The sequence below is a fragment of the Rousettus aegyptiacus genome, unplaced genomic scaffold (assembly GCF_014176215.1).
Source record: "Rousettus aegyptiacus isolate mRouAeg1 unplaced genomic scaffold, mRouAeg1.p scaffold_m13_p_8, whole genome shotgun sequence".
In the NCBI taxonomy this organism is placed as follows: Eukaryota; Metazoa; Chordata; class Mammalia; order Chiroptera; family Pteropodidae; genus Rousettus; species Rousettus aegyptiacus.
The window spans coordinates 51,665,682-51,686,956 of NW_023416311.1; the positions used below are offsets into that span (position 1 = coordinate 51,665,682).

Genomic DNA, 21,275 nt, shown 5'->3' on the forward strand with positions numbered 1-21,275 from the left:
TCTCTCCATCCAGCTATCCATCTCTCTCTCTCTCTCCTTTCCATCATCTATTGATTGATCAATCTATCTATCTCTCTATATCAATACATTGAATGACTAGACTTAGCTTCTACATTTAACGATACAATCACTGACCATGATAGACCGTTTCATCAAAGCTAATGGTATGCTTTAATAGAAATGATATGACCAAAACAGCATTGTATCATATGGCCTCTTTAGCCAGCATTTTGTATTTCATGAACTCTTTCTTCTTAGTTACTAATTTATCTACTTGTCTTTAATATAGAAATATATATATATGATTTTTCTAAGTGCAATTGCAAACAGTCTCTAAGTTTATCTCCTAATGATTTCTGCTTTCTAGTATTTGTGCCTTGTGTAATGCCCTTAACCTGTGACTTCCTTCTTTCATAGAGACTATGGAGGAAAAAAAATGTGATTCCCATGATTACATTATATCTTATAAGATTCTTTCTTGCTAGCAGTCTTGCTCCCACTCTATTGATGGCTTTGAATAAGTAAACTGCCTTGTTGTAAACTGCCCATGAAAAAAGTCAACATGGCAGGGGACTTGTGGATGACCTCTAGGAGATGAGAATGGCCTCTGGATGATCACCAGCAAGAATCCAGGGTAATTGATCATAGCATGGAAGTTGATTCATCTCAATTTAAGTCTTCAGGTGAAAACGAAGCCCCAGTGGACACCTTGAATGAGACTCCCTGTCAGAGGAGCCAGTTAAATTGTGCCTAGATAAAGGAACTGTGACATAATAAAAGTGTGTTGTTTTGCACAACTAAGTTTTTGGTAATTTGTTATGCAGCAATAGAAAACTGATACACAGACAAATATCCACTTCGATTAACATTTAAAAATGTTTAAATTTGGCCTTGGTCATTCTTTTATAGCTAATTTTTTTATACAAAGCCTATCAGGAAAAAAATAGCTTTATGTTTTGTGAGTAAGTGGAAATGTATAGATTTCTTGCATTACACATTTCTAGACTCTTTCAACATGTTTTCATATATTATACTTCAGATGAGGGCAGAAGTCCTATTTAATTAGTTTTGAGACTAGAAGACTTAATCAAAGCAATCTGAAAATTGTTATTTCCTCACTGTGTTCCGCATTCAGGCATGACATGACTTATGTAGTTACAACCTATTTCTTCCAGAATAATGGGAAATAATCACTTTCATTTTCATTATCTAAAGTATTGTTAATTTACAGTGGCTAATCTTTCCAAGTTAATTTTGTCTCAACCTGAAACAATCTTAAATATATGCAAAATTCTTCATGTTTTATGTCAAGGATATGTGTTCTGTTCAACTATCCAGGGATAAATTCAGTGAAACAAAGAACTAGGGCCAGTTTTTGCTATTTGCAGGCTATCAGAAAAGAAACATTTAGTAGTAAGAGCTAATGTTGATGTTCTTGATAGAACAATATTTGACCTTTTTAGCTTATAAAAATATATTGTTTATAAGTAGCAAGTTTTTTTTTTTCTGGTACACAATTATTTTAACTGAAAGCTGTTCTTAACATTATTTATTTTCATTTATAAATATAAGCACTATGCTCATTTTTATGTTGTGTGAATTGAGTATAGGTTGATGAAAGATCATTTGGATGTAATTTTGACAGTAAGGCACTCTGTACTCCTAAAATTAATAATGATGGTAATTTTATGAGTTAGAAGACCAACAGAATTTCAAGGGAAATATTTGAAAGGAAAATGCAACAGTATTATTAATATTAATATTACAAGTACCTTCCATTTATTCTTCCCTTTAAAACTTTTTAAAAATTATTTTTACTTCCTCTCCAAAATTAATGTCCATTTGAAATGCTTTCAAAATCGAGTTGTATAATCTCATAAAGTAGAGTAAGAGAGGTAAGCAGAGCTAAACAGAGATACATCTTTTTAAAAGAAAGAACTTTCTTTTATATTCTAGAGTTATTCTGAGGAAAAACAAAACATAAGTAAATAGACAGTAAGAGACAAGTGCAGGTGATAACAGCCTTAAAACTATGTGACTAACACAAATTATTTATTATTTATATTCAGCAGCTATTTATTTTTTTAGGTTGTACAATGTGATATTTTTTCTTTTAAAGATAGACAATGTGATGATTTAATGTCTATATATACATTGTAAAATGTTCACTTATAATCCATTACTTCACATAGTTACCACTTTTTTGTGTGGTGAGAACACTTAAGGTATATTTGCTAATTTCAAGTATAAGATATAATATTACTAACTATAATCACTGTGCTGTACCAGAACTTATTTATTTATGGCTGAAAGTTTGTACATTTTGACCAGCATCTGCCCATTCCCATTTATCCACTCCCCAGGCTCAGACCCACCATTCCACTCTCTGGTTCTGAATTCAAACTTTATTATTATACAAGTAAGTGATATCATACAGTGTGTCTTTCCATGCCTGGCTTACTTCACTTCTCATTGTCCTCCAGGTTCAGCTATGCTGTCACTAATGGGATGATTTCATTCTTATGGCTGAATAACATTTCTTTATACACTGTATTTCATTAGATACTATATAATATTTCATTGTATTTTATATGTAATATTTTATTACCATTTTGTAAACACGATCTTGGTTATTGTGAATAATTCTGCAATGCACATGGGAGTGCAGGTTTTTTTTTTTCTGAGAGATCAATTTCATTATTTTCTTGATATATATCCAGACGTGGAATTGCTAGATTATATGGTACTTCTATTTTTAATTTTTGGAGGTATCTTCATAATACCAGGTCACAGGCTCCTTGAAGTTCTGCAATTTGACTACCTTCAGGGTTTAGACAGATGTGTCTCCTGGGAGAGCCCTGGGTGAGTAGGAGTGTTCTTGGCCAGTAGATGAGAGGAGCTGGAGCCAAATAACAGGATCTGCCGTCAGACTGTGGTCAGAGGGTCTTCTTGAACGTATGGATGAGCATGTCTTCTAGCAGGTCCCTAGGAGGGTATGACTGGCAGCTGAGAGTGGCTGGAGCTAGGCCTTGGGCCTCTTCAGGGTCTATAGTTGGAACCAAGGGTCTACTACCTAGGGCATGGGTTGGCAGGCATAATTCCTGCTGGGTCCCTTGGCAGATGGTGCTGGTGACAGGAGTAAGGCTAAACAGGAACTGAAGTCTGTTTCTGCATTTGCAGCTGGGATCACAGTCAGTGATTCTATCATGGGCATAGACCTGCCTTCCCAAAATGGCCCTCCTTGGTCTTAGGCTCCGCAGGGGTTCCACAGTCTCCTACCTAGATCTAAAGCTCCCACAGAGTTACATTTGTTCATGGATGGCTATCAAATCATTGTTGCTGAGGGAGGACACTAGCTGGAGACTTCCTATTCAAATGTCTTTTTGATGTCATTCAACAACAGGTTTTTAGTCAGGCATAATTAGTCACTTAGAATGTCACAGGTAGCTGCAGTGGTATCTACTTCCTTAGTATTGTTTAAGAATACTGTTTAAAGTTTATGTGTTAAGGTAGAGCAGAACAACACGAATATAAGCAAGTTGATTAGATTGAAACCATTATTTTTTTTTCCAAAAGGACTTTATTATGTTACCTAGAAACTAAGCTGCCTACCAACAAAGCACAGTGATGAATAACATCAAAATGCTGTGTCAGGAAAGAGTATTCATGGGAGTGAATAAGAATCAGCCAGTGTCAGTTTGCATTTCTCCAAAGCCTATAGAGTTGATTAAACAAAGGGAAATTCTTGATTACATTACATATACCATTCCACATTTCATGCATTTTTCTCGGTCATTTACTTGAAGAGAGATTTCAGCTAAAGCAAATACATCTCATTTAATTTAGGATGCCAAGATGGTGTAACATTTTTGCAATTGAGATAATATTAGTGGAATAACGCAATTCAATACTTGATAAATATCAGTTTTTCAAGCCAAGAGGATTTAAAGTTTGAGCCTTACAAAGTCCATTTCAGAAGAAAAAAACACAAAAAGAAAAACCATTGTGGATATAAAAAGGATGTATTGAAGTTTCGAGAAATGATAATAAATTACACCACTTAAAATTCACCATATTCAATTTAAAAACTATTACATGACTCTGAAATGGTAATGCATTTGAGAAGAACAACTTATTTTAAAATGGAAGTAATTACATTAAAATATTTATGATGCTGTAATAATATTTTTAAAACAGTCTTTTTCAGAAGAATGGAACTTAAAATATGAGTAATTTAAATAAGTTTAGCTCTCATAGAACATATGAAAAGGAAGGGAATTTAGAAACCATCCAAAGAACTTTTCTCATTTTATTAGTGAATAAACTGAGGCCAAGGATAATCAGTGATTCATCCTAAACTACTAATTATGGAAGTCAGAACAAGGATTCTAAACACCTGACCTGAATTCTATACTTTTAACCTATATTATGCAGCAGTAATTACTTAACGAATTCTCTCATGTGAAAATTGAATATTTTACAACTCTAAGCTTAATACTTAAGTCTGGATACATTGGTAATTTTTTGTGAGGTTGTATAAATTAACCTATCAATAAGTATGGATCTGTATATGTTTAGTATAAATACAGACACACACACACACACACACACACACACACACACACACACACACAAACTGTGGATCTCCATGTTTATATATCTCTTTAATTTACCATATAATGTTACTAGTTTTAATATTTAATCAAAAATATTTGTCCAAAGGATGAATAACATTGTATGATTATTTTTTTTCATTTAATGAATTATCTCATGAGATCCTATAATTAGGTAAATATCCCTATATGTGATAGATGTTAGTACCTGATCAACGATAACCAATTATTAGTAGTGATATCTAAAATTTTTTAACTAATATTCTACCTGAAAAAAAAGTTTCTAATTATGTAAAGCTTTATCTAAGAATCTCTATCTCATCTCTTTTTCTGAATAATTTGAATGAAAATTTATAAAACATGTTTACCAAATTCTGTTAGACTATATTTCAAGATGATACTGTTTTGTTGGTATTAGAGACAGAATACAGAAATAATGTAGAGAAAGAATAATATAAATTTAATGAAATAAAATTTATCAGAAGTAAGACTCCCTATTTGTATTGAAAAAATTGAATAAATATCAGTGCCAGAATTTAAGCAAAATTGTAGATACTTTAGTTAGCCATTAATTACCTCAGAATGGGGCATTTTGGGCCCAGTTTTGCTGTCCTAAGTTAATTAACAGAGTAGTAAATGAAAGTTGTGGAACTCTTAGAGATATGTGTCAATAAAAGAGATTTTCAACAAGATTGTTGAAATTCAAGGAAAAAATTACATAATAAAATATTACGTATAATTTGTATTAGCTTTCAGTTCAGTCAGTTTATTTAAACTGTTCTGTGTGTACTCTTCCAAGTAGTGAGAGACTACCTTCTCCTTCTCACCATCTTAGGAATTATAGAGAAAAACTGATTTGGTCACAAAACATTTCTGTAGCCTTCCCCAAATTCCTCACCAGTTGTCTGCCTTTCTGAGATAATAAACAGAGATGACCTCCAAATGCAACTTCTCCTTTATCATTTGAGAGGTGTTATAAAGTAGAAAAATGCAAGACTGTCATGTCATATAACAATATTTAAAACTCAAGGAAATCTCATGCTTTTCTTCCATCTTCTTGTAATTTGTCCTAATTATCTCATTGGAAGCATACAGCCTAACCCTCATGTTACCATATTCTCCCATTAATGTAAACAGAAATAATTTATATGAACTGATAGAGGTCCTCATCCTTGTTTATGTCTATAAATTCAGTATTTTGGTTAGTTCTAGCTATTAAATTTAAGAAGAGACCTCAACAAGTAGAAAAACACATTCAAGCAATGATGAGATAGAAGAATGTGTCAAAATAATGTGATGTGAAAAATAATGAAAAGATATAGTGATGTTTTATCTGAGTATCTGAGTGTGTTATGGTAGCTGCCTTCAAATGCATTTTTGTACAACTTTAAGGGTGGGATTAGTGGAATTAGAATCTATGGTTCTAAAGTATAGTGAGACAGAAACAGAGCTCCACATAATGAAGGACCTGTGTAACAGGTCTGTAGATGACATGGGTAGCCTCAGAGTTTAAATACATAATTTAAATAAGTTTAGGATTTAAAATAAGAAGGGTATTAAAATATCTGATTATGAAAAAGAGTTTAAAAGTTCTGATTATGGGAAGGTTTATTCAGAGGCTTGATAGTCATTTGTTAGGATGTTGATTCTTTAGCAGTAGATGTGCCTTCTCTTTAAGCCCCCAAATTCTATAAATCTGTTTCTTAGTATTACTGTTTGTCCTGCACAATAGGCTGAAACAAATTTTAGTTGACACATAATTGTAATTCTTATGTATTAAGTAGTAAATATAGCAATCTACGAAATTAGATAAAAGCGATATGAAAAATTTAAATGAAAAATCCTGTGCTGCTTTTTCCAATTATGAATGTTTCTTTTAAGTGTGTATATGTACGGCAGAGAAAAGGTGAGCAGAGTAACACCTCATAAGCAGTAAACTCATCATTCTCTCTGGAGTCTAAAAAGTATTACACATTTAAAGAGTTATTTCCTTATGATATGCAGCCCGAATTTTCTCATTTTAACTCAATCCATTTGTTCATTCTATACTCTAATAATCTCCTTTGTGAAATGCTCAATAATTCCTTGTCCTCCCTGTTCTTATACATTTTAAATATTTGCAGGCTTTTATCATCTTACCTTTTAGTTGTCCTTTTGCACAGTCATAGAGACTTTGATTCTTTAATCTTCTTTCATAAGTCAAAACCTGTATTCCCTTAATCACTTCTGTTACACTTCTCTGAACTTCCTTTACACGTCTTTTATCTTTAGTGCTCTGGTACTAAGACATGTAAACCTAAGTCTTTAATAATAAGTAAAAATGAATAAGTATAACAAATCTTATCTTGAAGGTCTCTATATCAGTAAATAAAGTTTACTGATTTTATCTGTTATACTATTTTATAGAGCATAGAAGGATTTGCGTTTCTTCAAAATCTATTAGAGGGAGAATCTGCAGTGGGAAGAGGCATATTTCTTTTTTCTTCTTCTTTTTCTGAATTTGATTCCCTCTGTTGTATTTCTTGTCAAATTATTACTCATGTTTTTTTTTGGTTCTAATTTAATAATCAGTGTTTTAATTTACTCAATTTCTGGTTCCCTTCTGTTATCTAGCACTATTTATTTTAAATTTTAACTTGGATTCAATCATTTAATAAGATGATATTCAACTATATGTAATAAAGTGTGGATTGTGGGAAGGTTTACAAAGGAAAGGCAAGTGTCTTAAAGAAGTAAAATTTAATTACGCTTGGATGTTAAGCACATTTGAGAGTAGTATATTCAATTTCGAAATTCCTTTTTTGAAGTCTAAAGCTGGAAAAAGGAGGGGTGCAGTTTTTCTTTTAAACTGGCTTCTCAATATCATTTGATTAGGGGCTTAATTCTTCTCTGTCCCATAGTCCATTTTTTCCTATACTTTAACTCTAGGTCTCCAAAAAACATTAATGTTTTGGTTGAAACTTGGCCTCTCTTTTCACTGACCATTTTCCTTTCCTCAACATTGTCATTTTCGGATCTCTAAGCCAAAGGGAAAATTCACCAAACCTTGAATTCAATGGAGATTTGAAAAGAAGTTCTTCATTAAGCACTGTTTTAGAAATATAACAGATTTCTTATAGTTGTCCATTAGACTTTGACTTGCGAATCAGTTTTTACTGTGCAAATAAAGCACACAAATACTTACTGCAGTGATGGGTTTAATTTGCAATATGCTAAGAAATGAACGTAATCAATATGCACATGAATCACCTTGTTAGTATTTCAAATGACTTAATTTACTTCAGGCAATGATATCAATCATGAACTGAAACAGAGTTTTATGTGTTTTTTTTTTTTTTATTAACATGGAAGAATGAGTAATTTCTGCAGGACTGATGATCCATGGTTATTATTTTTATAATTTAAATTACCTGTGTAATGACACATGCTTGTTTTGAACATGGAGAACAAGCTTCTTTAAAAAAAAAAAAAAAACCATGGTCAATAGCTGAAGTTATGTATATACTTTGTAATTCACTATACTTTATGGATTAAAAATATGTATGCGTGTGTGTGTGTGTGTGTGTGTGTGTGTGTGTAGAGAGAGAGAGAGAGGGATACTCTCACACACAAATACAGAGAGGGTTAAAAATTCAAAGCAGGCAGTGCATGCATCAGGTAATTAGGAATAATACGTTGTTTGGAATTAAAGTTGAATCCTTTTAATTGGCACATCTCAGTGGGAATAGAAATACAAACTTGTAATTAGGTGATTGGCCTGATTATCAAAGCTTCATTGGCATAGATTGTGCAGAGATAGTATTTTTTTCTTTTGGCATGAGTTTCTTAAACAACTGTAGCATGATGTGGGAGACTCATTGAGCAGCCATAATAGGGCTTTGATGTTGCCTAAAATGGACAAATGTATAGAGAATGAATAATCTAAACCAGCCAAAGCTAGTTCATAACTGTATGTGAGTATCAGCATTTTTATAAGAAGAAAAGTTCTGTTATTTTAGCGAAATAATCTATTTATTATTTATAATCAGTTATATATACTAAAATCTCTACCAATTAGGTTGCTTTGAAGTAAGTTTATCATTATTAGACACTCAGCAATTTATTCAGGAGTCCAACCACATAGAGACAGAGGTCAATGAGCAAGAAGGAGAATTCTTTTTAATAAAATATAAAAACCTAAGGAGGGAAAATCCCTTTCAAGTTAAAGAGCTATAAACAGTCAATGTCACTATAAATTTTTTATAAATGCTTTACGTAGTTATTTAAGAACACATTATTGCCATTTTCTTCCCCTCATGCTGCTCTCTGTGTTCTTGGTAGAAGAAATGGAAACTTCAACAGATCAAGAAATCATCTAATATATATTGTGACATATTAGCCCCAAAGAATTAATTTAGGAACTCTTAGGAACGATCACTTAGAAACTCTTAACTAGGAATCTGTTAATAAAACAGAAAGGGCCTGGGCAAAAGTTCCTGTACTTAAGAAAACAAGTTTTAAATAATACTAATAGTTCACATAAAATCTTAAAAGAACATGTTAAAATATTGAAGAGAATAAATTATATCAAACACTTTGGAAAACTTGTTTACATTTAATTCCATTGTTATTTAGGAATTAATTTTTTTGTTCCCTAAATGCTATTTAGGTATTATATTTTCTGTTAACTAAGTTTGAATGTCATGTAAATGACTGCATGTGATGTGTGACTCATTCAACATTTCCTTCAAATAATGAAAACATAAAGGACAAAATTAAAATATATAAGTACAAGTTATTTTTCTTGTCACATACATTGAGGGGTGGTGTCATAGTTTTCAAGAAACCACAAAGGGCTCACTTTTAAGAAAAAGAAAACAAAAGGAAATATAAAATCTTATTTATTGTATTTGCACAGCATAGACAGGTGTTCTGGGTGAGACAGATGCTACTTTACCCCCCATCATTCAAATGAGCTCTCTAGACAGTCAAAGAATATACCATGAAGATTGTTTTTTATTTTATAATAGAAATTTGGCTCAGTAATGCTTTGTGTAATACTCTCTACTCCTTGAAGTATACATACCAGTAAAACATAAAGATGAACTTGGACTATTTGGGTTAAAAAGTCACCTCAGGAAAAGATCATAATTTTCTACTAATGCTCAAATCACTATGTACTTCACTGAAGTGTATGGAAGGACACAGTGTCTTATTAGAAGATTAGTTTACATTATAGGCTGACAAGAATGGCTTTTAAAGTATGCCTCATGCTCTGAAACAGAACACTAAAGATAATTTCACCCCTATCTAGTCTATAATAATGAAAATCATAAGAAACTACATCCTAGATTTTATGGGTCCATAAACATATACAAAATCAGGTCACCTTATGCCACTGTTATCACTACCCATTCATATTTACCATGGTCATTCCCCGCTTTATCCAGAACCACAATTGTATTAAAGAGGGACTAGGATCATCTATTAAGTTTGCAGGAATACATTGTCATTTCCAGAATGGAAAAGGTATCAAGCACCAAATGATAAGAGGAGAAACTACCAATTAAATATACTCCGTGAATTTAATCTGTAATTTATCTGTTGATCTATTCAGTATAAGAATAAGTTTGCCAAGTTAATGTAGTTAGTTACTCAAGGCCAAGAAATTAAAAGTTATTAAAATATTTAAGGAACTATCAACATGCTTTAGAAATGGGAACAATTCATAATTTTTATCAGTCAGGATATTAAAATGGAAAGATATCTATTGGCATATTTATTATTATAATTTATATAATTACCATTGTGTGTATATAGAAATGCGGAGAGAGTAATTTCGATTATTCCTGACTACTATAAAAATTTCCATTTATCTAGAGAGAATAAGTCAGCTTTATAGTGATTGGTTACTTATGGTAGAATTATTTACTATATTAGTTAATGAATAGCAATGTAGTAACTTTTTAAAGTATATTATGAAATAAAATACACCTTCACTGAGACAGATTTTATTTGCCACATTATTTGCTATGTAGATGATATCTACATTTTATAGTTTTCTATCATCTAAATATATCATTTAATATTATCACTAATAATAATATTGATATAATTTAATTATATTAAAAAATCCTAGTTTTATTTATAACCTAGTTTCAATGCCATTTTATTAATAGAGATTTCTCTGGCCTATCCCCAAAAAGTTAGTTTCTCTGTTTCTTATGCAGATTTCTATAATACATTTCCCAATGTAATTCATTTATTTACATGTAGACTCTCTTTTGAGACCTTGAACTGATAGAAAGAGTGTTCATCATCCTTGTATGGGAAAGAAACTAATGGTTATTAGGGACAAGAATTCTTGAAATAAAACACTATAAGATAGCGGTGCTCTAGAGAGGAGGTTACATTGGAAAAACTTAAACTGATCATTGTCATCAGAGACAAAAGTTGAGGTAAAATAGATATGTTTTAAGCTTCTGTCAAGGGGCTGTAGATATTTGCATGGATCTTGCTAAACGTGGTCATAAGAGATGCCCGCTAGTTCTCCAGGCCTAGTAGATGTATAGTGGGATTGCACTCTGGGGTGAATTGATCTAATCCACTGGGAAAGAGCTGCCTGTGTGCTGACTACAAAGGAAAAGCTGGAGATGTGGGAGAGCTCTTCTCTCTGTGTCTCAGCAGAGAGCTCACAGCTTGCCTGGCCAACCAGAACAAAAGCATGTGGCTCCCTCCACTTGCTGGTTTGCCATTCATTGCTTTAGAGAAGCCAGTAGTTCGACCTGAATGAGTACTGTGGGAACACCAGTTGTGAATAATCAAAAGAAAAGTACTAATCATAATCAAAGTAACTTGAGGGATGAAGAACAAGCCAAAAAAATCCTAGATAAGTGGAATCAGCTGAGGCAGAAGTGATGAAGGAAACAGAAGAGAATTTCCAGAAAAATATTAATAATATTCAAAGAGAGGAACATATAGTCAGTGCCGCCAAAGTCCTTCCTAAATCAGAAAATGTGATTTGCAAATTAAAAGAAATCACTATACAAACAAAAAGAGAGTATGATCATTGTTGAGGAAGAAATGTCACCAAAGTAAAACAAACAAACAAACAAAACATGATATTTAAAAATCATGAGTAAAGAACTTTAGAGCAGAATTTCCCAATTGTTGGACTTTTTAAGATTGTTGAGCAGCTGATAGGGTACACATATGGTAAATATTGATTTGCCACAGGCCCTGGGTCAGCTGTGAAGGAAACCCAGTGGTCAGGGTATTCAAATTGCTGCCATGAGCAGCCTACTCCATTTGCCACTGATGCTATGAAAAAGAAATGAAAGAAGTTGGGAGCTCTGGTTCCGAAGCCCAATCCAGAGAGCTCATGTGTGAATAACTGAAGTTCTAAAAGGAGAATGAAAAAGAGGATAATTTTTAAAAATTCAATAAGTTAATGTGAACTCTTTATTAAAAAAATCTCAGAGATGTAGATGGTATAAAGGAAATAACACAGAGAGAGTATACCTTCATATAGCCAATTTAAATAAAGTCTTTGAGAAAGTGCTCCAAACAAGTTAAATCTGAAACAGAACAAAATAGGAGATGTAGAAGTAGGAAGAAAACAGAAATGAATATGAGGGCATTAATGAAATTAAATTATAAATTAACATTAATGTTAGGATTAATATTAGGACTATACATTAATATCAGGATAATTATGTGCTTGGAATTTGAAATACAGATGTTGGGCAAACAAAAGAGACATTGGAAAAATTCTTCTCTAAAATAGATTGGTGGGGGAGTATAGGGAGAAAAAAATAAAAATATTCTAAAACTTTTATTAACATGGAAGAGGATATTGAGGAAGTTAAACATTTTTGTGTTGGGCTCAAAGCTATTACTTAATTTAAATGTGAAACTGGTGAAGTAGAATGTTTTAGGATGGCAAGATGTAACAATTTGTTTTAGTACCACCCCAGGTCTGTGCACCTGCCTTGTTTTCCTGCCAAAGCATTTCTGACAATGGCATAGGTGGTCCAGCCAGTTTGCTGCAGCTGCTACTACATACTGATGGAGTGAGAGTACTAGGTTATGAAGAAAGGGAAAGAAGGACCACCGACCACCGCATTAGTAGCTCTGGATACCTCCTATATGCGGTCACAGTGTCTTGCCTTGTATCAAGGCTGCTTGCCTCTAACCCTCATCTGGAGGCCTGCATAGCATCACATGTGGGCATCTGAGACCTGCTGGTGATTTGACACCTCATGGAACAACCTCTGACAATAAAATTTGGGAAGTGATACATTCTCCCTTCCATCACTTGTCAAGGCCAGCTCAACCATCCATCCACTCCTTCCTTCTGCGTTGTCATTCCTTTTTTCTTAATCTTGGGTCCCGGGGATTGCACTCACCGATGGTGTTAGCATATACACCTTTGCTCTAAATGCTGTCTTATAAAATATTCAAATTAAATCAGAAGATAAACACTGGTGGCACTGAAAAGAATTGTGGAACTTCCAAATTAATGAGTTGGGGAGGAAAAGGGAATGAAGAGAATCTGGTACAATCCAAAAAACAAAGTGACAACAAAAAAGTAAAGTAGTAAAAACAATAGTGTAGAAGGATGCAACACAACATTATGACATTTTTAAAGGTATCAATTTTCCTGTTAAAAGATCCAGACTTTGAGATTGTGCTAATTATACAAAATTCAGCTATAGAGGTTATGCTAGAAACATCTAAATCATAGTAAAAGGGTATAAATAAAATTTAGGTAAAATTTAATTTTAAATTAAAAATATTAATTTGGACTGTTAATTAAGAAGGAGGCCATTAGCAGGTGGTTCTAATATCTTAGCCTAGGTAAGCAAATCAAGACCAAAGCCTGTAAATGCCTCAAGATTAAGAAATGGGACCTAAGGACAACCAGTCAAAATCTACTAGGCTTTCCCAAATAATGCAACCACTTAAGCAATGGCCGATCATATAGTTTTCTTGCTTTGCTTTTGCCTCTTCTTTACGAAAGTTTTTTCTTGGCTTTCATCAGTGGAGTGCTCCTAACCACTTCCAGTGTGGCACTATCTGATTTAAGTTGTAATATACCTTTGTAATATACCTGTTTATCTTTTAACAGAATGAAAGAAAATACAATGCAACAACAAAGGTACAGAAAATATGCCATATTTGCTACAGTTTGTGCTGCCATCGTGCAGTTCTCTTACTTAGAACTTAAAGCCTTATCGTAAATACTGTCATGGGAAGGCCTAAAAAGATTAATCATGGAAATGTGCCAACACAAGTCAGCAATCCAACCATTTTTGCAGTCTCTCTTGTCCTTACTCAGGCTTCTTTAATTTAATAGTAGACTGCTAATCAATAATATAAGTTGTCCACAGATTGATATCATGCCTTAAGTGTATGCTAAAATAGGAGTTCTTAGACTCTATTTGAAGTCGACTTTTCCCTTGGAAAAAATGAGAAGCACAAAACTTAAACAAAACTAGAATAGATAAGGTAGCTGCTCTGTAATCATTTATCCATTAACCCTGATTGATATAAAAAGTGACCTTGGCATTTTCATGTCATATCTGAAAATTAAATATACTATTTACAATATATAATTTTTAGTGCTCAAGAAAAGGTACAACCTAATAGTCAATGTGCTAGACTCAATTCAACATATATTAAAACTATGGTCCAATTATAACCCCTTAGTTTTACACCAAAGAAGTCAAAGAATGATTTTTTTTATTATTATCATTCTAGGAAACGGAGATGATGAGGAGTCTGGCTTCTGGTTAGAAACCTCTGTGTGATTTTCAGTTCTCATCATAGGCATCTAAAAGGCTCTACCCCGCAGGGCTCATGGGAAGCTGCCCTCCCCACACCAGCCTGTGTGCACAGCCTCTCTGTTTGTCTGAAGCCTCTTGGTAGAGGTGTTCTTCAGGTGCCCCAGCTGAGTATTCCCTAGAGGGGCGAAGGGGAGAACCTTGAAGATACTTTTCCCCACTTCTTATTCAGTACCCAGTCCTTCTCCACTCCTAGCCTTACCCCTCATGTCCCCCTTCTCCCTCAGTACTTAAAACTATCAGAGCCTTTTTGTTAGGGGGTCCCTCAACAGTGAGACAAGCCTCATGTTTGATACTGTTCCATCTCACCCTAGACTGGTGCCCCATTTCATGAGGAAAATGGAACAAGGGAGTGACATTTTATCTAGTTTTAGACTCCAGCTTATACTATCACAATAAATGATTTAAGGCCTAACTCCTTTCTTTTTTGGCTTGTTGCTTTAAATGGTTGCTGACACCTCACAGCTCTGCTTTCTCTCTCTCTCTCTCTCTCTCTCTCTCTCTCAGCTCAACTCCTAACAGATGAGATAACGCCTAAAGCAAAACAAACAAACAAACAAACAAATAAATAAATCTAAACAATGTAAGAATATGTGGAATTAAATTTAATCAATGTTCTGAAATGACTGTGAAAAGATAGAGGTAACTGGCAGGGATATTTAAGTCAGAGATTGACATATCATTCCTCTATATTTAGGCCAAAGGCTGTGTATACGTATTTTCCAAGTATAATGGCATCTTTTCTGATTCCTTTTTTCTTCAACTATATTGCAATTAATTTTTCAGAGTGCAGACTGTTCACTTCTCACTGTTCACCTTGTACTTGATCAAAACAAAAACTGTCAGGAGACTAAAAACATAATAGGAGCATAGGACTTATACTCTTCATTCCCTATCTGTAAAGCTTCTTAATGAGGCATTTTCCTGAAGGTAATTTAAATCATTATAAAAAATGTCTCTAAAATAAATTTAAAATATCTTATAATCCAATCTTAAGCTTATAAAAATGTAGAATAACCTTATATGGCAATCTGTACCTTATATGCTTAATAGTGAAACATATTCTTCGTTCTTTTAATTTCATTCTGCACTTCTGTAGGATTGTAGTTTGTGAAAATTTGTAGTTAAAATTTAGTTAATTAGAATCAAGGTACAAAACAGCAAGGACACAGCAGAGCAAAGGGATGATTATTGTTGCCAGTTAGGGAATTTATTTTTTCTATTTTAGGAACAGACTGTAGCTTTTATTTTATTTTATGTTTTTTTTTTTTTTTTTTTTTTTTTTACCAAGTATTAAGTGACATAAAAATAGATAGGTAGATGTAATGGCTAGGTGGAGAGCCAGAGGAGAAAGCAATAAGAGGGATCATTTTATAAACTGTATAAATGCCTAACCAATGTACTGTATACTTTAAGCTAATAAAGTAAAGTTTAAAAAATAGATAGATGATATAGATAGATAAATAGATAGATAGATAGATAGATAGATAGATAGATAGATAGATAGATGATAGAGAGATAGAGTTGACCTTAACAATTAGATAGATATTTCTTCAAAATAAGTTTATTTGGGAACAACAAAGAATTACAATTCAGGGTACACAGTTCAATGGGATTAATTAGAAAACACATTCAAGTCCAAAGAAACAAAGGAGAAGAATTCTTTTATGACTTAGGAGGGGCTGTCGTAAATGAAAGAAGAGTCCATTGGAGGAAACTGAAAGTTCCAAGAAGTATATAGTGACTTTTCATTGGCTTACTTACGGCAGTCTCCCATTGATGAGCTGTTATTGGGCAAGGAGGAATCTTTTCTTCCTCCTGATGAGGTAGTAAAGTGGTATCACTTTCTGTCAGAGATGCAAGGTACCACTCTTTCTACTGGGGTCGTGGTGTGTATTGACTGACACTGTGTGAGAGTTCTCTCTTCTAGCCCCCTGACTCCAATTTAAATGAGATTTTGCTTTATTAATTTTTACAATGATACTAATGTATTCCTTTTATAAGACTTGTACTAAATAAAACAACATGGTAGAACTCTGATGAAGTACAAAGTGAAAATTTCTAAGGAGCCCTGTCAGGAGTTCAGATTACCTTTTTTGTTTCTAGACTTGTGTGTGCTAAGCTTTTTCTCCATGGGTGATCTTATTCTCTTACATAATTGAAATTATTACCTATATTCTTTATAACTTCACGTCTGTCTGTCTAGCACATACCTCTTGCTTAAAATCTCTGCCTGCTTTTCCATTTGTTGATTAGTCGCATGCATCTGGATGTCTTGGTAACATTTCAAAGTTACCCAATAGCAAAGTGAATGGATGATAATGATACTCAAATTTACTCTTCCTCTATTATAAACCTTTTATAGGATTGTTCCAAGTTATCTCTTACATTTGTCTCTTCTGGCCCAATTCCACTGTTGATTCCTTGATTCACATCCTTATCATCCCAATTCTGTATTATTTCAATAATTTATTCAATCTCTTTGCCACCTGTATTCTTCATCTGATAAATATTCTTAACTGCTGCCACTTGCTGTTCTAAAACAGCAAGTCTTGATAGCAATCCACTATTTTAAAAAAAGTTCCATTGCACCTGTATTACCTTTCTAAAGTATGAAGTAAAATTTTTAGAATGACTTTTGAAGTCTTTAAGTGACCCCAAACTTCTTTTCCAGTATCTTTTGCTGCACTCCTCCTTACATCAGTTTTGGCTAAAAGAAATTAGTAGAGCGGTTGTAAAAAGGACCAATCACTTTCTTATTCTTTTTTTCATGTATCATTCATTATGCTACAATCAATATCTGCTAATAATTTGTTTGACTGAGCTAAATACTACATTTTGAATTACTAGAATGTTATCTTGATCTATGCAGTCATTCACTCAATTAACTATTCAACAAGAATTTCTTGAAGGCTGTTATTCACAAGGCCCTCTGCTGCACATTGGAGATAAGTGGTCTCTCCCTTACTGGGCAGAAGTATATATATAGACTCTCTATTTTCTCTACTTTTATTTCCTATAATGCTCTGCTCAAATATTATTTATTCTACGAAGCCATCTATAACACTTTTTGCCATCTCCCGCATAAATCACTTTCTTCTCTGCTCATAGGTGTGGTCATATCCTATATTAAAAACAAACAAACATAACCTATGTTATTATCTAGTATGAAGTAGACATATGCAATTGATATCTGGATTTAAATGTTACTTATAACACAAATTATATAGTGAAAATGGGTACCAAATTAGTACCACAGATTAAAGCAAATAGCTTGATGCAAACACAATTCAAAATGGGTAATATGCCAATATTCTTTTGCTACTTTTATTGGATCTTTAAATGCCCCTAATTCTGAAAAGCTGTCTTATTTATTTATTTATTTATTTATTTATTTATTTATTTATTTAGGCGCCAAGTCTAGTAGTCAACACAGATAACATTCACTTGGCCCCCCAAGTCTCCTTCCTCTCCCTTTTCCTTTTCTCTGCAGTCTAAGCATCAAGTCCATGAACACTATCCTGCTCTCTGCACAACTTTCATATCCCCAACGATGTTTAAATTTACTGGATACTCTGAAGGAAATCAGGTAGGACCAAGACTGTTTTCCTGTCTTTGAGGATTTTGGAAAACAAATGTCAGTGATCATTGCTTAGACCTACTTGGGGTAATCAGGGCCAAATATATTATTAACTCTATGGTAACATACTTAAGCATTCATTCATATGGCTGACAGACTTTAGTGTATTTATTTTTAAAATGTGTTTTTATATGTATAAGAATGCACAGAGTATTTATGAACAAGGAATAAATACGATTATATTATACATACCCTTTGGGGACAATCTTTTTCTTTATTTGTTGTTTGGCTCCTTTCCAACCTCTATCCTTGCTTATCTGCTTCTGTTACAGTTAAGTTGCCAACCTAGAAAATATGCTTACTATTCATTCTTCACCATTCTTATTTAATAAACATAACCATTTCCTCCTCTTCACATACATACATACTATATATGCTTATTTAATAACATAAGTAACAAATATTTTAACAGATATCCTTATGTATGTATGTATGTATGTATGTATGTATGTATGTACTTAACACACACACACATATGCATTGGTTTTGTTCATTGCTTTACAAATACTAGATTATGGAAATTTCTATGAATCTTGTTTCTTTCACCCAACAATACCTCGTGAAATTCTTCTAAGTCAACTGCAGTATTTCTTTAAAAATTTTGTTCAAGGCAGTTAATATTTCATGGCACTGATATAATGTAATTTATCAAACAATTTCTCTATGAACAGGCATCCCACCTTTTTGAAAAAAAAAAAAAATGGTCACTGAAGGTAATGCTGTAAGAAGCAACTTTTTTTCACAAGCTTAACTAATGGTGACTTTATTCTTATTTTAGTAGATAGGTCCACTGCATTGAGAAAAATATGTATTCCTCAAGTACTGATAATCAAGTAACATCTCCCAGCGGAGTTTACACCAAACTGAGACCTGAAGAATGAATAATAATTACAGAGGTGAGATATGGAGGCAAGTATCCCATGGACAGTAACAGACGCCTAGAAAATCTAGGAAGCTATATCTATATATTTATATTTTTATCTACATCTCTCTCTGTAGATATATATATCACACTAGGAGAGCGATTTTAGATGCTGAAAAATGTTCTGAGTGTAGAGTCTTAGAATTTTAAACTGAGGAATAACAAGAAATGAGATTGGATAGCAAGGAGAGTTAAATGATGAAGAGTGTTATTTATCATTCCAAGAACATCCTGTGACAGTGGGAGGTCATGAATGGATTAGGAAATGTAACAATGTGACTGCATATTATATTTTTAAGCAATCACTCTGTTAGACTGTGACATCTGTTCTAGACATTTGACACTCATTTGATAATTAACACCCCCTATTTAAATTCTACTTTCCTCTTAGGTTCTTATTTCCTTGCAAGGAATATTATTCTCTTTCAGTGGGTTCTAGCTATTTTACATTTTGGTAGTGAATCATTTCTAGTTTTGATTGGTCCTTTTAAAATATTCATATTAAACAAATATTTTTAGTAAATCTCATTGAAATAAATAAACTAGATGACAATACATTAACTTGGCTAAATTTGTATCTCGAAGAAAAGAATTACAAAAGGAAACTATTAACTGCTAAAGGTGAAGGAGCAACTCCACTTGTTTCTCCCAGAGAACATGTGTCCCAGACAAGTTATGTAACTTGCCCTAGTTGTCAAATTTAAGATTAGAACCGAGATTTCCTGATGGTTGTTCTGTACTTTTCTCTTAAAATGAAAAGATTTTTTTCCTATGTAAACAGCATTTTCTAAGTGACTCCACGTAAGTAATTCTAAACAAGGGTCCACAAGCTGGGGGGACATCTGAGATATGGGTACTGTGGCAGGGGCTTACAGTAATTGTGGAAATTTTTCAAGAAATGAGGCTATAACAGGTCTTTAAACCACCTTGAAGTGTTTAGTCTCATCCTGAAGACAATGATTAGCCTTCGATGGATCCAAAATTGTGTAATCATCATCAGTTTTGTATTTTAGAATGCTAAATTTGACTGCTATATGAAGAATTGATTTGAGGGGACAATTCTAGAGATGAGGAATTTGCATAGGAGAAAACGGGTATTTATGGTATTGATAAGAGCATAAAAGAACAAGTCATATTTGAGAGTAAGTGTATAGAATCAACATGACATGTAGATTGATTGGATGTGAGCACTGAAAGAAAATCATCAAAGTATAACTCCTGTGTTTCTGGATTACAAAACTGGGTGCATAGTGGTTATAATTCACTGAGACTGGAAATTAACTGGCATACGTAGGTATGAATAGAAGTTAAAGAATTCCATTCTAGACATGCTAGAATGAAGTGGCTGTGGGTTATCTACATAGGCGTTAGTTTTGAGATAAAATTTAGAATTTTCAACTATTCACATATGACTCTGAAGTCTTTGAGCCTATAGATGGTTTTAGATGATCTCTCAGCAACTCAAAGTGATAAACAATAAATAATGTATATGCATATGCACATTTCCAGGAGAGAGCTGGTTAATTTTTATCAGATTCTCAAAGGATTCTCTAGTCTATTAGTGCTTTTTAAAATCTTGCAAATGAGTGGAATCACTATAGGGAAAGTTGATAGATCAATATAGAGGAATGTCTACCATATATTTTTGAACTAAGTTTTTGTCTGTATTGAATGACATTTTATGGAGCCACTGAGTTTGTGAGCAATATCAAGTTTAATCAAGAGGAACATTTTTGAGATGTCTTTGATTCTATCCTATTTTAAATATTTAAAAAATCTTCGACCTACAAGATACCAGACACAGTATTAGAAAGCATCCTCTACTTTATATGGTTCATAAACCTTTTCAAACAAGACACTCTGGTTTTGAAAAATAAATATCTCCCTTATTATGACATAAAAAGTCTGTTTTAAATTTTTTTTTTTAATTTTTAATTGAACTTTTCCAAGTAGCCCACCAGCATGTCAAACTACTACATATATAAGTGCGAGTACCAAAAGGAAATGCCTATAGGTCCTATGTAAGAATCACATATTTCTCTTACTTAGACCTCTCTGTTGCTTGTGTAAGAGTAAACTTGTTTTTCCTGATGAGAAAATAATACCTCCTTCCTTCTCAATTATCTCACTTAAAGGTACAGTGTGAATCATCCTAACAACTGAGGTGCTGACCCAGTACAATAGGAACTCTTTCTAGTACTGCTACCATTCATTCCTTTGTGTGTACATATAGTAGAAATTAAGTATACATTTATTGAGGTTATCCTGTGTGCTAG

General features: G+C 33.1%; 1 long non-coding RNA gene across 2 annotated transcripts in view; it reads left to right on the forward strand.

Annotated features, from left to right (window-relative positions):
* The window catches only part of LOC107504014, a 114,063-nt gene that overhangs the window by 54,956 nt on the left and 37,832 nt on the right, over positions 1 to 21,275 (forward strand). The window contains exon 3 of one of the 2 annotated variants that reach the window (XR_004952662.1): positions 18,856 to 18,973. The exons of the other annotated variant lie outside the window; for it this stretch is intronic. This is a non-coding gene — a long non-coding RNA (uncharacterized LOC107504014). The remainder of the gene's footprint in view (positions 1 to 18,855; positions 18,974 to 21,275) is intronic. 2 annotated transcript variants of the gene reach the window in all.